At 40.5% G+C, this 19,584-nt stretch overlaps 1 pseudogene across 1 annotated transcript; it reads left to right on the top strand.

Annotated features, from left to right (window-relative positions):
- The first annotated feature begins 14,697 nt into the window (after positions 1 to 14,697).
- Positions 14,698 to 17,156, top strand: LOC105520761 (annotated as a pseudogene). Its single transcript, XR_001003180.1, has one exon. The product of XR_001003180.1 is annotated as a nucleolar protein 11 pseudogene (transcript).
- The last annotated feature ends 2,428 nt before the right edge of the window (positions 17,157 to 19,584 follow it).

Here is a 19,584-nt window from a genome sequence, read left to right as displayed (position 1 = left end):
GCCTGAGCCAGAATAGTAGCAGCAAGCATGTGCAGACTGCTTGCCCAGTTCCAGACCCCATTCTGAGGGCTTTACGTGCATTAACTCACTTGCCACAACCCTATAGTTAGGTACTCATGGCTTTCATGGGAGACTAGAAGAGGTTCCATGACCCACTAAAGTTTAAGAACCTCTGATCTAGAGAATTTCCTCTAGGTGGAAAGTGAGTGGAGCCTGGTTGAGTTTCAGCTCCCCTGTCTCCTGTGGGGCCTGCACTGAGCCAGCCCAGGGCATGGGGCTCTGAGAACTAAAGACCCAACAGTTATGGGGCCCCTGAGCGGGATCCCAGAGACACTGATCTGGGATGAGCCCACACTGCAGTGCAGGATGACCCATTGCTACCCTGACTATGGAAACTAGGGGAAAGGACAGCAGGGGTGGGGGAAGGGTGTGTGGTGAGGGCAGGAGATAGTCAAGGCATAGTTGATAAGGTCAGGGCAGTAAGACAAAAGCACAGAGGACATAGGACAGAGTAACAGAGAACATTTTGAGAGGTGGTCTATTACAATTGTTCAAATCATAGACTCCGAAGCCAAACTGTCAAAGTTGGAATCCTGGCTCTGCTCACTGCTTATTAGTCATGGACCCAACTAGGTTACTGTACTGCTCCAATCCTGTTTTCTTATTTGTAAAATAGAGATAGTTATACAGTCATGCTTCACTTAAATCCAGGGATATATTCCGAGAAATGTGTCACTGGGCAATTTTGTCCTTGTGTGAACATCCTATAGTGATTTACACAATCCTAGATAATACAGCCTACCACTCACCTAGGCTATGTGGTAGAGTCCATTGTTCCTAGGCTACAAACCTACAGAGCAGGCTATTATCCTGAATACCGTAGGCAACTGTAACACAGCAATAAGTATTTGTGTCTCTAAAAATATAAAAGGTACAGTAAAAATACGATATTATAATCTTATGGGACTGTGATTGTATATGCGGTCTGTCATTGCCCGACTCCCATGAAAGCCATGAGATCCTCTTCCTGGATAAAATGCTCATGCACACATACCTACTGTAGATAATCTCTGGGAGTTTATGGTACCCTGAAGTCCTCCCCAGGGAAGGAAAGCTGACATTTACAGAACCCCTTCTGGGCACCATTCATTGGAGAGAGCCTTTCAGATGCATTTTCTCATTGAACCCTCTCAGCCCCACAAGAAGCAGACCTTTCATAGTCTGCCCTAAGTCTCGCACACAGGCAGTAAGAGAGGTGGCAGGCACTTGCAGCCTGGACCTCCAGTCTGTAAATCCTTGCTTGCCCCAGTCCTTACCTCAGAAGCTGGAAGACTGTAGATATCTGCCGTGTAGATGAGGGAGTGGCTATAACAGGGCAGCAGTGACCCTCTGGTTATCTCCACAGAACCCTGGGAAGGAATCTGGAAAGTAACCGTGGATGTTGGCCAGGACACTGGGGACTCTGAGCCTGAACCAGCTGTGGCCCAAGTGTAGAATGGCTGGGGGATGGGCTGGCAGCAAGCCTGTTGGAGCAGAGGGGCCCGGATGCTGGGAGGAAGCAGATAGTGGCCAGAATGGGATTTCCTGAGGTGCTTGCAAGGTCAGAGAGGAGGGCCAGAATCCAGGGCAGAATGAGGGGCCTTGTTGGGGGAGGGCATTGACTCTGTTTGCCAGGGCCCTTGTTGGTTCTGGGGTTCCTGGATTACCTTTGCTGGATTGAGAAAGGTCGGAAAACTGGAAGGGATGCACTATCACCCAAGATCAAGAGGTGTGAGGTCTGGGTCTGTCCCTGCTCCTAGTGTGTTGGGTCACTTTAGGTGGTCCCTTCCTCTCATTGAGCTGCAGGTCTCTATCTGTCCTATAATTAGGCCATCTCCAAGGGCTTCTCCCTAGTTGTGACATCTTCAATTCTAGGATCTTTGTCTCGGCCTCAATCACTGATCTTGGACAGTCTTAACTTACTTGAGTCTACCAAGGAATTTATCTGTGACAGAGCAAGAGTTTACATCATTATCAATTCAACAGACATTTACCAAGGGCATCTGTTTTCCAGGCACTGGGCTGGGTGCTATGGCTCCAGCAAGGAGGCCAGCCCTGCTCCTGTCTATGGAAAGCTCCCAGCTAGGTGGGAACAACTGGCATATAAAATAAGCATCAAGACACTGCATATATACCTTGGACTCTAATAGTCATCTCCATTGTGTGCCCAGGAGCACATCCCTAAACATCCCTGATCTGAGTACAGAGCTGGCCCACCCATCCATCAGGAGTGGGTACAGACAAACACCATGAAGAGAAAGTGAGCAGGGAGCTACGTGAATGCCATCTCTGCTGGAGACTCTCAGGCAGAGGCTGGAGTAAGAAGCAGCACTGAAGTGACATACCTTGCAAGGCTGTTGTTGCCCTGGAATGAGAGGATTTCTTTTCCTGACCAGAGCCTGGCCACAGCAGACACTCCACAAAAGATAGCTATTATTATCTCCATTTCACAGACAACAGAGGCCCAGTAAGGTTTGTGGTTGCCTAAGATCACAGAGGAGCTTAACAGCAGAACTCAGATTTTCACCCAGACTAGACCAGCTTCCAAGCCCACACACATTTTTCCTCATACCACTTGGCTAGTTCTAAAATTGTATATATCTCATTCAAGTGAAAGATTCTCCAGCATCATTAATTTTCAAAAGTAAGTGTGGGTCCTGAGGGCAATTTGCCAAGAGAAGGTTGTCTTTGCCAGCCCTTGCCTCTGAAAGCCCTTGGTCTGTGCCTACCTTAAAGCTGGTGCCAGGCCTCCGGGTAACATGGATTTCCTCTTTGTACACATGAGCATGCGTGAGCACACACATACATGTACACATGCATACACACACCAACTTGCTTCCTATGTTTTTTCCTTGGCAGACAGTGAAATGCTCATTAGTTGCAGTGCTCTACCCACGGTAAAGGTAGCTGGTTTCCCACAGGTGTGCCAATTCCCATCCGGCTTCTTTTTTTCTGTCCTCAGTGGTACCTGAGGTCCACCAGGCTCCCCTCATTCCTTAGGGAGATCATTAACCATCCTAAGCCTAGACACATCACTTGTCAGGTGCCCCAGATGACAATTGGGAGAAGCCTCTGCGAGGCATAGTGGGGAGGGGTTAGGGGCCCAGTCCCCAACTGTCACCAACTCATGGCCTGATCTTGGGCAGGGCCATTCTCTATCCTGGGCCTTGAAATGTGTATGTGTACATTAAGGTACTAAGACTGGAGCAGTGACAGCAAAACTTTTCTGGCATTCTAGCGTAGTACCTTGGGGGAGCAAGGGTAAGGCCAAGGATGTGACTTCACTAAAGAAACAGATTGACCTTTAGACAATGAAAGCCACTGGGCTGGGTGACCTCCAATGGCCTCTCCATCTCTGACATCCCATGATTGTATGTGTGTGCGTGTATGTGTGTGTGTTTAAGAGCAAATGATTGATTTATTTTGGAGTGTTTGTACATTGCATGTGTGCTTAGGATTTGTGAGTGTATTCATGCTGTGTCGCCTTCCCTGACTAGGAGTGCCAATCTCCTGCCCCCTACAGCCACCATCACATTACCCTATATTTTGTCTTCATGACACTTATTATCAATTTATTATTTATAACATTTATTGTAAAGTTGTAATGTACTTGTTGATTTCTTTCTTTTCTCTCTTCCCCAACTAGAATGCCTTTCCTCAGAGAGCAGGAGCTGTGTTGGCCTTGCCCATCACTTTGTCCTTAGCAACCAGCAGAGTGGCTGGTTCATCGGAGATGTTGATGAGTAAATATTTGTGGGTTCAGTAGCTTTATGGGTCAGGTATGCCTCTCTGTGTTTGGGAGGTATGGGTGTACTAGGTGGTCAGGGTCCTACTCTGAACCTGGCAAACCTAGACTTGGCCTTTGTCTGAATCTTGAACCAGTCCCTAGTCCTGATTGCTGCCTGGTCCTTCAGCAGAAGGCTCCATTGGCTGGAGAGAGCAGCAGGCAGGGATAGCAATCAGGAAAGCCGAGGAGGGAGGTAAAGGGGTTAAAGTTTTGCACCCTTACTCTCTTGCCTTTACTTAGCTGAGAGTCCTCCACTGGACTTTTCTTCTGTGCTCCACATTAGCCATTCTCAAAAGCTCTTCTCGATTTGAGGTTTCTTGTGGCTACAGCTTGTGTGGAGTGGGGATGAGGTTTGTAAGAAAGAAAAGAGCCCTCTAATATGCTGCTGTGTTGGTTCCTTGGCCTCACACTCAGCACATTTGGGTACCAACTCCCAGGACATTGTCCTAGGCGGGTGGCCTTCCTGGTTTCGGGACAGTTTTCACTGGACTGACTGACTGGTCAGCCTGAGGCAAGCACTCCTGAGCTGAAATCCTGTTAACAAATGCAATGTGGGCTTGTAACTTGAAACTTTTCTTCACTCAAACTACAGTGTCCCCCACAAATAACTAGCAAACTGCTAGACATGCTAGGCCATAGGGAAGGAAGTCAAGACCGTCATCCTTTCCATGCATCCTTCTGTTGGCCCTAGAAAGGACAGGAGAACACTGTGCTTCCAGAGTTTACTGAAAGATGGGGTCACTGAGTAACATTTGGGCCCTTTGGGTCACAGACTGTGAGGCCAAGTTCATCATGTTTGGCCTTTCCCAGGATGTATTCATATAGGCTGCACAGTGTAGGAGAAGAAGCATTGGTTCACACTCAGGAGAGAGACCACGATGGGCTTGCAATTTCAAGTCCTGGCCCCAACACTGGCCAGCTCTGTGACCTTGGGCAATTTCCTTCACCTCCCCAAGCCTCCATTTCCTCATTTAATGAGTGAGGAAAATAAGACCTGTCTCTCAGGGCTGCTTTTGAGGATTGTTTCCTATGTTTTAGATGCACTTATCCCAGTATAGTTCTGAGCGAGGCCAGACATGAAGTGTTAGATTAGTCCGATTATGGCAATATGTCCCACACTCAGAGATGGAACCAAGACAGCTGTACCATCCTTTGTTACTATCAGAGGTTAATGAGTGTCACAAGCACAGTGGGCTCTTCCTGTAGTGTATTCTGTCAACTCTGGTCAGAGAACAGAATTCCCCAATTTGGGGAGCTCATCCCTGAACTGGTAGGGTGATACAGCTTCCTTAAAATGGTCGTGAGCTTTGTGTGTATAAATTCACATGTATATGTGTGCATTAAGTCATTCTAGGATCACCTGTCAATAGTACCATCTGAGGACTTTCAGCTTATTGATCGTTCACTAGCTACAACCTTTCATTCTGTGGATGTAACAGTGTACCATTACCTGGAGGTAGAAGGAGCAGGTAACAATTTTGTTGATAGTATAATTTTCATTGTTAAAAAAGCAGAGTGAGTGACTGTAGCTTTGATCATTACAAGGGCTCTATGTAGGTGACATTCCAGCTAAGCAGCCATTGGGAGATAAATCTGAGGAGCTGCTCTGAGGGCAACAATGCTAAGGAGGGTGTCAGAGTCCTGGGGTTGAGTCCCAGTTACATCATTTGCTGCTCTTGTTACTGAACATGAGTTACATGTAGGTAGCACCCTCCAGGCCAGAAAGAGCCTTCAAGGTGGTCTTCATGACAGTTTGGGGAGGCAGGCAGGTCAAAAAATGATTCTATTCCTCATTGTTTTCCAGATGAGGAGGGAAGAGGAGCTGCAGGGAGTTTGAGTGACTTACCCAAGGTCCCTGCAGCTGATTGGTAGTGAGGACAGGGGGTGGTGTTTGAATCACTGCTGTGGAGCCCTCAGCAGCATTTAAATTGTGCTGAGAATCTCATACTGAACTTAAAAGGTTGTCTGCCATCAGTACCCAACCAGCTGCAGGAATAACTCTTGAAGAAGTCTGCCCAGTACACAGCATCCAACAGAGCATCTTTTCACTGGTCACTTGAATATTGTCTTTTGTAATGTGTTTGCTAAGTCATTTTGCTACTTTTTCTATTGGGTTGTTTGCCTTTTTCGTATTGACCTGTAAAGACCCTTTGTATATCCTGGGATATTAGTCTCCTAGTTTCTTTTACATGTTACAAAATCTTCTGCCAAACTCTGGGATGAACACCATTAATGAATGCTTCATACCAGTATGAATACCATTAATATTTGTTTACAGTTCTTTTTTAATTCTGAGATGAAATTTGCATATAATGAAATGCAGAAATCAAATGCAGAAATGCAGAAAGTATTCAATGTGACAAGTTTGGAAAAATACATACTCCTGCATAACCAAGCCTTTACTGAGAATTAGAATCTTACCATTGTCCTGGAAAATCCTCTCGTGTTCCTTCCCAAGTCTATCTCGGCTCCCACTTCCATAGACAACCAATGTTCCATTTGTTTTCTGTTATAGACTAGTCTGACCTGTTCTATAATTTTATATAAATGAAGTCATACAGTATATGCTATTTTGTAAGTGTTTTTTCCATTCAAAATGTTTTTGAAATTCACCCATGTTGCTGCATGTATCAGTAGTTTGTTTTTTATTTCAGAGATGTCTTCCATTGTATGAATTTACCAGTTAGTTTGTCCATTCTCTTATTGATGGACACCTGGGCTGTTAACAGATTTTGGCTTTTGTGAATAAAGAGGCTATGAGTATGCTTTCATAAAACTTTTTGTGGACATTTGTTTTCATTTCTCCTTGGAAAATACCTAAAAATGGAATTGCCTGGTCATAGAGTTAGGTATATGTTTAAGTTTATAAGAAAATACAAGCTACACCAGTTTTGGAAGTGGTTGCACCATATTAATGTACCCACCAGTAATGTGTAAGGTTCCAGTTGCTTCATATCCTTGCCAATATTTGGTGTATTAAATTTTAGCCATTCAGGTGGGTGTAATGATATCGCTCATTGTGGTTTTTTTAAAAAAATTATTTTTCCATAAGTTATTGGAGGTACAGGTGGTATTTGTACATAAGTTCTTTTTTTTTTTTTTTTTTTTTTTTTTTTGAGATGGAGTTTCACTCTTGTTGCCCAGGCTGGAGTGCAATGGCACAATCTCAGCTCACTGCAACTTCTGCCTCCTGGGTTCAAGTGATTCTCCTGCCTCAGCTTCCCAAGTAGCTGGGATTACAGGTGCCCACCACCACACCCGGATAATTTTTTTTTTCTTTTTGTATTTTTAGTAGGGATGGGGGTTTCACCATGTTGGCCAGGCTGGTCTTGAACTCCTGACCTCAGGTGATCCACCCACCTCAGCCTCCAAAGTTTTGGGATTACAGGCGTGAACCACCACGCCCAGCCATGAGTAAGTTCTTCAGTGGAGATTTGTGAGAACCTGGTGTACCCATCACCTGAGCAGTATACACTGCACCATATTTGTTATCTTTTATCCCTCACCTCCCTCCCACTCTTCCCCACAAGTCCACAAAGTCCATTGTATCATCTTATGCTTTTCATCCTCATAGCTTAGCTCCCACATATCAGTGAGAACATAGAGTGTTTGGTTTTCCATTCCTGAGTTACTTCAGGTTTTGATTTGTATTCTTCTAATGACTAATGATAGTGGTGAGCATCTTTTCACATGCTTATTGGCCATTTGTATATCTTATTCCATAAAGTGTCCATTAAATATTTTGTCTCTTTTTATTGAGTTGTTTTTATTGTTGAGTTTTAGAAATTTTTTTGTAACATCCTAGATACCAGTCCTTTGTCAGATATATATTTTGCAAATACTTTCTCCCAGTGACTCATCTCTACATTTTCTTAATGATGTCTTTTCAAAAATAGACTTTATTGCTTAGAACAGTTTTAGATTTATAGAAAAATGAAAAGATAGTACAGAGAGTTCCCATATACCTCCCACCCAGTGTCCCCTATAATTAACATCTTACATTGGTATGGTACATTTGTGACAATTAATAAACCCAGATCAACACATTATTATTAACTAAAATCGATACTTTATTCATATTTCCTTAGTCTTTACCCAGTATCTTTTTTTCCATTTCAAGATCCCATCCAGGATACTATATTAATATCATTTAGTTGCCATATCTCCTTAGGATTCTCTTTGCTGTGACATATTCTCCAGCTTTTCTCTTTTTTTGATGACATTGATAGTTTTAAGGAGTACAAGTCGGCTATTTTGTAGGATGCCCCTCTTGGGATTTATCAAATGTTTTTCTTGTGATTAGTCTGAATTTATGAGTTTATGGAAGGAATAGCATGGAGATAGAGTGCCATCTTCATTACATCGTATCAACATGACTTATCACTGTTGATATTGACCTTGATCACCTGGCTGAAGTAGTTTTTCAGGTTTCCCCACAATAACCTTACTCTTTTTCTCCTCTTCCATACTATACTCATAGAAAGGAAGTTACTACGAGCAGCCCACACTTAAGGAATAGGAAATTAGGAAATTATACTCTCCCTGAAGTTTTGTTTTGTTGTGTTTTGTTTTGTTTTTGGGACAGGGTCTCACTCTGTCTTCTAGGCTGGAATGCAGTGGCACGATCATAGCTCACTGTAACCTCGAACTCCTGGGCTCAAGCAATCTTCCCATTTTAGCCTTCCAAGAAGCTAGGACTATGGGTGTGCACCACCACACCTGGCTAATTTTTTAAATTTTTGGTAGAGACAGGATCTCACTGCGTTGCCCAGACTGGTCTCAGACTCCTGGCCTCAAGCCATTCTCCCACCTCAGCCTCCCAAAGTGCTGGAATTATAAGCGTGAGCTACCACACCTGGCGTGACAAAGTCTTATTTATAAGTTTTTATTTTCTTTTATGGTTATTGTGTCCTTTCCGTTCCTAAGAAAGCTTTGCTTACCCAAGTCATGAAAATATTCTCAGCCTATACCTATGTCAAACACAAAATTAAAGATGTTTCACAAAACTAAACATAAAAGTTAGAACCATGAAGCTTTTAGAAGAAAACATAAGAAGTAGGATTATGCTGGACTCATCAAACAAATTGGAAGAGTCACCTTGTCTATTTTCTGAAACTGTTTGGGTAAAATTGGTGTTATTTCTTCCTTAAATGTCTGATGGCAAACACCAGTGAATTCTTTAGCTCTGAAGTTTTCTTCCTAGGAAGGAATGTTTTTGATAATATATTCAATTTATTTAATTAGATATGAAATGCAGATTTTTCTGTTTCATCTTGTGTCCAGTTCAGTAAGTTGTTGTTAAGAAATGTGTTTATTTTATCCAAGTTGTCAAATTTGTTGCAATAAAGCTGTTTATAATATTTTATTATGTTTTTAATGTTGTAGGATCTTTAATGATCTCAGGCTTTTCTTGTTTTTGATGATCATCTTTTATTCCTGTTAGTGCTAATTTGCATTCTCTTTTTTCTTGATTAGTCGAGGTAGAGGAGCATCAATTTTTGCTGGCTTTGTTAATTTTCTCAGTTTTTTTTTTCTGTTTAATTGACCTTTGTTCTTTTTATTATTTCTTAACTTCTACTTACTTTGGATTTACTTTCCCATGATTTTCTAGTTTCTTAGAGTGGAATCCAAGGTCATTAATTTTAGGCCATTCTTCTTTTCTAATATAAACATTTAAAGTTACAACTTTTTTCTCTAAGTACTGCATCACTTGCTTCCCACAAATTTTAATATGTCGTGTTTTTATCGTCATTTAGTTCAACATATTTTGTAATTCTCTTTATGCTTTCTTCTTTGACCCATATGTCATTTAAAAGTATATTGTTTAATTTTCAAAGTTTCCATTTTTCCGGGTATCTTATTATTGACTTCTTGTTAATTCCATTGTGGTCTGAGAACATGTTCTACATTTTATTTCTGTCAAATTTAGTTACACATGGTTTATGGCCTAGCATAAACCTATCTTGGTGAAGGCACTATGTATACTTGGAAAAAAAAAAAGTCTATTCTTCTCTCGTTGGATATAGTATTCCATAAATATTAGTTAAGTCAAGTTAGTCGGTAATGTTATTTAGATCCTCTAAGTCTTTACTAATTTTTGTCTAGCTCCTTTATCTGTAGCTGAGAACAAGTTGTTAAAATCTCCAGCTATGTTTTCTCCCTTTAATTCTCCCAATTTTACTTTATTTTGAAGTTATGTTATTACACCACATACACATTTATGAATACTGTCTCTTCCTAATGAAGTAATTCTTTATTCATTATGAAATGCTTCTCTTTACATTTAGTAACACTCTTACTTGAAGTCTACTTTACCTGATTTAATATCAGATAGCCACGGAAGCCTTCTTGTACTACTGTTTACATACTATGTGCCCTTCTCCATCCATTTGTTTTTAGCCAATCTCTATTTTTATGTTAAAATACATATCTCCTAGAAAGCACATGATAGTGTCTTGCTCTTTTTCTCCATTCTGACTTTCTGTCTTTTAATTCAAATGTGGTCCATGTTTATTAACATTTAACATAATTATTGATATTTCAGATTTAAATCTTTATTCACGAGTTGTTTTCTGTTTTCCCCCTCTGTTTTTCCCATATTCCTCTTTTTCTGCCTTCTCTTGGATTATTTGAATATACTGTAGATTTTTATTATGTTTATTTGATTTTAGCTGTACCTCTTTGCATCATTTTTAGTGTTGTTCTCGGGATTACAATGTATATTAATAACTTGCCACAATTTACTTAGAGATAATATTGTACCGCTTCATGTCAATTGTGGAAACCTTGCAACTATATTCCTCCCAATTTTATACTATATGTATTATGTTTATGTATTACAACTTACTGACATTTCACATTCCACCATATGATGCTACAATTTTCACTTTGAACAGTAATATGTATTTTACATAGATTAAGAAGAAAAGTAGTGTTTTATATCTACCCATTTCCAATGCTCTTCATTTCTTCCTGTAGATCCAAACTTCCATCTGGTATCACTTCCCTTCAGCCTGAAGAACTTTGTTCAACATTTTTTGTAATGCATATCTGATGGCTATTAATTCTCTGGGTTATCTTTTATGTAAAATGCCTTCATTTAACCTTTATTCTTGGTTTTTGCTAGATATATAATTCTTGACAGTTTTCTTTCAGTGCTTTAAAGATGTTGGTCCATGGTCTTTGGACCCTCATTGTATGTCATATGTCATAAGCAGTTATTTGAATTGTGGTTCCTCTGAATCTTACTTTCCTCTAGCTTCTTTAAGACATTATCTTTGTTTTTTAGTAGTTTGTCTGTGATGTGTCTAGCTGTGATTTGCTTTGTATTCATTTTACTTGGGACTCGCTGAACTTCTTTAAATCTGTGATTTTATGTCTTTCATCAAATTGGGAGAGTTTACTTCTGTCATTTTTATCAAATACAATTTTTCTGGTTTATTTTCTCTCTTTTCCTTCTGTGACTAAATACATATGCTTTAGATATTTTTATAATGTTCTATAGGTTCCTGAGCCTCTGTTATTTTCTCTTCATTTTTTCTCCTTTGTTCTTCAGAATGGATAATTTCTATTGACCTTCATGTTTTCTGACTCTTCTGTCATTTCTATTTTGTTGTCAAGCCTATCCAGTGAATTTTTAATTCAGATATTATATGTTTCAGCTCTAGAATTTCCACGTGGTTCTTTATTATAATTTTTACATTTCTTTTCTGATATTTTCTGACTTTCCATTCATTATAAGCATATTTTCCTTTATGCCCTCCAGCATATCTATAATAGCTGCTTTAAAAATCCTTGTCTGCTAATTCCGACATTTGAATCATTTTAGGGCTACTTTTAGTTGATTGCCTTTTCTCTTTAGTTTTCCTCATGCTTTTCTGGTTCTTTGTATGTGTGGGGACCCTGGTTTTGCTCTTTTCCTTTGAAGAGTGTTGATTTTTGTTTTGTTATATTGATTTTGCTTATGTTTCATTTTGTTTTGTTTGTGTTAGCCGGCAACTAGACTGGCTGGGCTCAAACTGCAAGTTATTTCTCCTCTGCAATGGGTAACAGCTTAAATAATAATTTAGTGTTTTAGTCTGAGCTGTTCTCCTTAGAGTCTGTCACACACATGCATGGTTTGGGGTCAGCAGAGAGTTGGATGTAGTTTATACGTAGGATTCGAAGCTCTTTCTTTCTGGCTTTCTCATTTTGGAGGATTTCCTCCTTACTTCTCAGTAGTTGTGTTTGCTGTGAACTCTGTACTCTAGTTCTTCAATACAGAAAGACTACAGCTTTTCCATCACAGTTTAAGTTGTTCTGCATGGTACAGACTGAGTCCTGTCCTCAAGCTAAACACCAGAAAAGTAATGGGAAACTGACCCAGTGCCATTTTCTTCTTCTAAGTGTTGACCCCCCTCCACTATCTGCCTGCTTTTGATTTCTCCACACTGCCTTCAAGTAGTGTATTTATATTTTGTTTTGTTTTTCTCCAGAGTTCATAGTTTTAATCTGTAGTAGGACAGGGTCGATAGGAGCTTACTTGTCTATTGCTGGAAGTAGAATCTGTAGCTTGTTTTTCTCCCCTTCTTAATCATATTATTTTATTAATAAAAATTTTAATTTAAATGTAGTCAAGTCTGTTTTTCACTTGTGATTCTTTTCTTAAAATCTTATGCAGGGAAGTGTTTCCTACCCCCAAATTATTCATACATTCTCTTATATAATCTTTCTTATAATTTGCCTTATACATTTAGTTTTCTTTAATCCTCTTGGAATTGAATTTTTTACTTGTTTTAAAATAATCTTTAAAAAGTATTTTAGAATAGGTTTAGATTTATGGAAAAGTTGTAAAGATAGTACAAGGAGTTATAATAAACCCTGTACCCAGTTTTACCTATTATTATCATCTTACATAAGTATGGTATGTTTCTCACAATCAATAAACTAATATTAATACATTGTTATTAACTGAAATCCATACTTAAATATTTCCTTTGTCACACATCAAGTCTCAATGTATGTATACATCTGTCTCTGGACTTTACATTCTGTTTCCTTGTTCTATTTGTCTGTCCCTGAGACAATACCACACTGTCATAATTACTATAGCTTTATAATAAATCTTGATATGTAGTAGAGCAAGTTTCCCCCCTTTTTCTTCTTTCAAGGATACTTTAGCTATTCTTGACTTTTTACATATATATATTTTAGAAGCAGCTTGTTAAGTTGCACACATACACACACAACTCTCAGGATATGGCATTGAATTAATAAATCAGTGTGGAAACTACTGACATCTTTATAATAGTGACTCTTCCTATTCGTGAACATTGTAAATCTTTCCATTCAAATAGATCTCTTCATTAGATTTATTCCTAAGTATTTAATTTTTATGTCAATGTACATACTATCTTTCCCCAGTAATGTTTTAATTGATAACTGGCTGGATCAATGAATGAAAACTGTATACTAGGCCCTGTGAAGAATATTGAAGGCAAAGGAGAGGAAGGAATTATTTTTGAGTGCCAAAAACCTGCCAGGTATTATTACTGATGCTTTGCTTTTTTCTCATCTAATAATTTCAACAACTGTGTCAGCATCCTATTATATTCTGCCATATACAGATAAGAAAACTGAGTCTCTTAGAGGGTTAAGGAACTTGTCTAAGGTAATGAAGCCAGGAAATGGTAGAGCTGGTGTTGATATCTAGGTTTGCCTGATTGTAGTGTGCATGGTCTGTCCACTCTAACATCCTGTCTCCAGATAATTCCATCATACCCCCTACTATGGACCTGAACTATTTTTGTGTGGGAAAAGGGCAGGATATAAAATGTGTATCCAGGCAATAAGGTTGAGGACTACAGCTGCAGTAATACAGACATTCTGAGGAAACAGTCACTTTGAGCTGAAGGGCTCTGCTTCCTGCAAGAGGAAACATTGTCACTAAATTTTTCAGACTAGAGAGAATTTGGACATGCAGTAGTGGAAGGTCACAGATGCCTGGGATATTAAAAAAGACCATCTCCAGGGCAATGAATGCTGAGAATATCTGACTTGAGCCCCAGCATTCAGAAGCCACAGGAGGAAGTGAAGTGACAAACTTACACCTTTGTATATGAACTAATAAGGCAGGGTTGTAGATTCCCTTCTCATAGCTTTCCTGAGAGTCCATGGTACCTCAGGCTTTAGACCTACCTCTTTTCCTCTTGGATACAGAAACAATGAAATAGAATGGGAGGTTGGCTCCTGCAAATTACAATAACTTTGCTTATGGTGACTTTTTTGGGCACTGCAGGCAGCATCCAGCAAGAGAAAGCCGGGAGGAGCTGACAGAGCCCTCATCACTGCTTCCCTGACAGGAGGTAAGGGAAGCAAAAAAGAGCCTCTGAGGGACAGCTCACCTCTGCTCAGACCCACCACAGTTACAGCACCTGTCCAGCTTTCTATAGCACTTGAAGGTAATCAGATCCTACAGTTTGGTGTTCAGGGCCACAACACCTGGTCCCAGTCCATCTTGCCAGTCTCCTATGTTTCCTCTTTCTCCATCACTCATGTAGTCTATGCATGGGCCACACTCAATCATTCTGCATTTCCCGTAGTTCCCTACTTGTGGGATATTGCTCATACTATTTATTTGGCCTGAGACCCTTCCCCACCTTCACCTTCATTCATGTGTTCAGCAAATTTGTATTGAGTACTACATGCCAGGTACTCTTCAGGTTCCATGGGGACTTCTGAGAATTTAGGACTCCTTCACTGCCTACTGAGGGGATAAGACATGTACACATAACTAGACTCCAAGGTGAAAGGGACAAACATACACATCCATCTGAGGAAAACTGCATCTTCCTACAAGTTTTCTCAGCACCTCTTTAGAATCAGGTGTACTAGGTTTGCTCAAAATGGCAGCGCTGGAGGAAGAATTCACATTGTCTTTGGTAGTCCTGAGTGCGGGACCTGAAGGACTCCTAGGCATGAAGCAGAGTGACAAAATAGACCAGTTTCTAGTGACAGAAAGTGGCAGAATCGTGATCCTCTATAAGGTTTCTGAATAGAAACCCTTGGGGAGCTCGTCAGTGAAACAGGGTCAAATTATAACATGTCCAGTTGTGTGCAACTTTCAAACTGGAGAGTATATTGTTGTACACAATAATAAAGTTTTAAGAATATGGAATAATGAAGATGTAAACAGGGATAAAGTATTTAAAGCTACATTGTTAGCTGAAGTGTATAGGATACTTTCAGTGCAAGGGTCAGAACCCTTGGTGCTCTTCAAGGAAGGTGTTGTTCATGGTTTAGAGGCCTTGCTTGCAGACCCCCAGCAGAAAATTGAAACTGTTATCTCTGATGAAGTGATTAAATGGGCAAAGTTTTTCATAGTATTCAGACTTCCTGTTTTAATGTTTATTACTGAAAAACATGGAAATTACATTGCTTAGATGCAAATGTTTAACTCACATATCTTAACCAAATATACACTCTTACTTGGACAAGACAAAAAGTATTTTATAGAGAGTTTTACTGCATCAGTAGATCAAAAATTCATCTCTTTGATGTCATTAAGCTCTGATGGTTGTATATATGAAACCTTGATACCAATACGTCAAACTGACCCAGAAAAAAATCAGAGCTTAGTTAGATCACTGTCGCTCAAGGCTGTTGTGTCTGGTAATGCTCTAAATGGAGTTGCACTCACTGCCCTGGATCAGGATCACGTCACTGTCCTAGGAAGTCCACTAGCAGCTTCTAAGGAATGCCTCTCTGTATGGAACATAAAATTTCAAACACTACAGACTTCAGAAGAGTTACCACAAGGGACCAGTTGTCAACTCTGGTATTATGGGGAAAATTTGTTTATGCTACGTGGAAAATCTCTAGCTGTGATTCCATACAACTGTGAAGTGTCATCATTAGTAGGTGCTCTTGGAAAACTCAAGCATAGTCAAGATCCAGGAACTCATGTTGTGCCCCATTTTGTAAACTGGGAAACACCTCAAGGATGTGGACTTGGGTCCCAGAACTCAGAGCAGTTAAGAAGAATTTTAAGGAGATGAAAAATTGAAGTGAGTTTACAGCCAGAGGTATCACCATCCAAACAACTTTTGTCAACCGCAATGAAAGATTCAGAAAAGCACATTGAAGTAGAAGTATGGAAATTTTTGGCTCTGAAGCAGACACCTGACTTTCATACTGTCACTGGGGACACAGTAACAGGACTTCTGGAAAAGGTGTAAAGCAGAACGATCATTTTATCCCCGGAACTGTCTGATGCAGGTTATCCAAACGCATGTGCTTTCTTACAGTTTGTGCCCTGACTTAATGGAGATTGCCTTAAAAAAGAAAGATGTACAGGTGTTACAACTTTGTCTACAGCAGTTCCCTGACATTCCTGAATCGGTCACCTGTGCTTGCTTAAAAATTTTCTTGAGCATTGGTGATGACAGTCTTCAAGAAACAGATGTCAGTATGGAGTCAGTTTTTGACTATAGTAATTCTGTACATGATGAGAAAATGGAAGAGCAAACTGAAATTCTTCAAAATGGCTTCAATCCTGAAGGAAGATAAATGCAATAACTGTGATCAACAGTTAAATAAAAAGCCCCAGGACAAAACAAAGGAGACCACTTCATGCCCTGTGATACCAAAAGGAGCAGCTCTACTTAATGCAATTCTTCATTCAGCATATAGCTAAACATTTCTTCTGCCTCATTTGAAAAACATCCCAGCACAGCATACCACGCTGTTTCTCAAGTATTTGTAGTTCCTTTATCTGAAGTGTAGCGAAAATGCTACTATGACTCTTCCTGGAATATACCCACCTACCTAGAACCAGATTATGGATTGGATATGTCTACTTCTGGATGCAAATTTTACTGTTATAGTAATGATGCCAGAAGCAAAGAGGGTACTGATAAATCTTTATAAGCTTGTAAAATCTCAGATATCTGTTTATTCCGAGCTCAACAAGATTGAAGTAAGTTTTCGGGAGCTACAGAAATTAAATCAAGAAAAGAATGATAGAGGATTATATTCAATTAAAGTGCTGGAGCTCTTCTGATATTACCAATTCTCCTTCATAGACATTTTATAAAGCTCTTTTATGTGAACTCTTGCTTAATCCAGGGAAGAATGGTGTTTTGTTTGCAACCAACTCGGTGTCAAGAGAAACATGTCAGTGAGTACCTGGACCATCACTTATTGTTGCTCCGGGGTAGGACTGCAGGTTTCACATGAACCTATTCTAGGTTGTGGACATTGGTGTGCAGAGGTTCTGCAATTTTTAAAAAATATGTAACTGGGTTGATTTTAAGTAAAATTATTTGTGTATCGATAAAAGTCTAATTTCTTATCACATATTTTGAATTGTTTTTCTTTTAATAAAAAACGACCATTGAAGCAGTGAAAAAAAAAAAAAAAGAATCTGGTGTGCCAACAGAAGACATTTAATTATGCCATCACATATTAATTTTCTGTCCTCCAAATTGACCCAACACCTCGTACATCTCTTAGGGCAGCATTCCTTTCCTGGAGGAGGTGCTTTGAGGGGAACTCTGGAGGAAGAATAAGGTTTAGATAGTGAGTTCCCTGGAGGCCAGAACTGAGTTCTCCAAGTTTCTGAGCCTTAGTCTATTGCTTCTACTTCCTCTACAGGTTCTCCCTGGACTATTTCTCTCATTCTTGTGCTTTAACTTTCATCAATATGCAGTTATCTCCCTGATCTTGGTCTCTTACCAAAACCTTCCCCCCATAAAGCCAAATGCTACTTGGATATCTACACTGATCATTCCACAGCCACTGAAATGGAAGTCTTCAACCTACTTAACTCCATCCAAACAGCTTCTCCACTGCATGGCACTGGCATCTACCCAGTCACCCAGACCAGATTTCTCAGCATCACCCTTAACTCCTTCCACTCCCCCACCTAATCTGCCATCAGGTCCTGCCGGTTTACCTCCTAATTATTTCTGGAATGTATCTTTACCTCACCTACCCTCCTGCTACTGCACAAATTTAGGTCTTTATTATCTCTCACCTGGATTACTCTTCATTGTCTCCTCACTGTCATCCCTCTAGAGTCTCCTCCACACATCAGCTGAAGTGATTTACCTAAAATGCTAATTCAATTGCATTATCCCCACTGCTGAAAACCCTCTAATGGCTTCCCAATCTGAAAAACAGATTAGAGACATTCCTTCTGAAAGTGCTACAGCTGAATTAGTGTTACCCTGTCTCAGACCTCTTGGGTGAGCTCAGGCAAATCCCTTTCCTTTCCTAGGCTTCAATCTCCTTATCTAAAAAATAAGGGGATTGGAAGAGTTCTGTATTTCCCAAAATGCATTGTCTGGACTGCTGGCCATATGAAATGCTTTTTCCACATGGGTCTGGACTAAAATGTGTTTGGAGAATGCATTCTCTAGCTCCTGTTGGAGAGTGACGGTGCACCTTGACATGTCACTGGCTCTGACAAGCCTGGCAATCAGGAAAGCTTGCTAACTTCCCTCCACTCAAGTTTCCTCAAACTTTTGTCACCACAGAATCCTTTTGGAGCTGAGCATCTATTAGAATCTTGAGGAACCAATGTTTGTGGAACATACTTTGGGAAATGCCGGAGTGGATCATTAACCAGGACTGCATTGCTATGATCAGTGGTGATTCTGTTTAAGTTATTATTTGAGACAAGAGGATGATGTCTGACTCAGGTTTACATCTACCACAGCAGATGCTCAGACAATGGTTATTGAACAGGGGTGTAATAAGAAATGGATAAATTGAATGGAAAGCACACTATTTTAGATGTGGACAGTAGATTGTTCCCAGAAAGAGTACAAATCTTGATGGGCAGAGTGTGCTAACTACAGAAGTGATGGGTACTTCTGTGACCCATATGGCTATCTGTACTGCTGGATATGTCCATTCATGGCCATTATCATTTGACAGTTCCTCTGGGAAAGTTTACCCAGGGACTCTGGGGTGTGACAAGAAGAGAGCTGCCCCACTCTTGTGCCTTTCATTGCACGAAAGCCATCGCTGGCACTTGTAAATGTTGACTCTTAGTAGCTCTACTAGAAAATCAGCATTTTCTATCTCTGGACCATGTCCTGGACAAGGCAGAAGTCTTCGTGGCACTGGGCATGGAGCCTAGTCTGCTGTATTCCTCAGCTGGGTCTTGCATTAGCACTGATTGCTGGCAAGGCCATCAGCCTAAGGCTGTGTTTTTCTAATCAAGGAAGCCAGTTTAGCAATTGGGAAAGAATAATCAGCTGAGCCACGTTACTTTCCCCTCCTGGTAGAAATAATGTAGGCAGAGACAGTGGAACTTTTGCGAATGGTTTTGCAGGCAGCCCCAAGTCACTGAGGTTCTGTACTCTCCAGCCACTTCAGGGCTGCTCACCGCGGTTCACCAGTAGGCCTTCCTGTCCTGGGACTGGTGAGAGAGACCCAATCCTTATGACGTTTGGAGCCTTTCAGCACATTCTCCCTGGGGTGGGGGACAGAAAAGCATTTCCTGATCCCCCAGGCAAGATTACCAGGGTTCAACTGGAGGGAAGCTGATATTAATATTATTCCATTATTCCTAATTGTAGAGAATGAAACCAAGACCATACACACACACACACACACTTGCTGAAGTCCACACAGCAAGAAGATGGCAAGACTGAAGTCCCAATCCAAGTCAGACTAGTTGCAATGCACTTGCTCATGACACCACATTGCATCTCTGTTAGTTGTTTGTCCTTACCAGAGTTTGTGGGCTCTTTGAGGGCAAGAGCCATATC

The sequence above is a fragment of the Colobus angolensis genome, unplaced genomic scaffold (assembly GCF_000951035.1).
Source record: "Colobus angolensis palliatus isolate OR3802 unplaced genomic scaffold, Cang.pa_1.0 Scaffold389, whole genome shotgun sequence".
NCBI classification, from domain to species: Eukaryota; Metazoa; Chordata; class Mammalia; order Primates; family Cercopithecidae; genus Colobus; species Colobus angolensis.
Note: the sequence above shows the minus strand (reverse complement) of the source record. Positions and strands in the feature narration are given on the sequence as shown.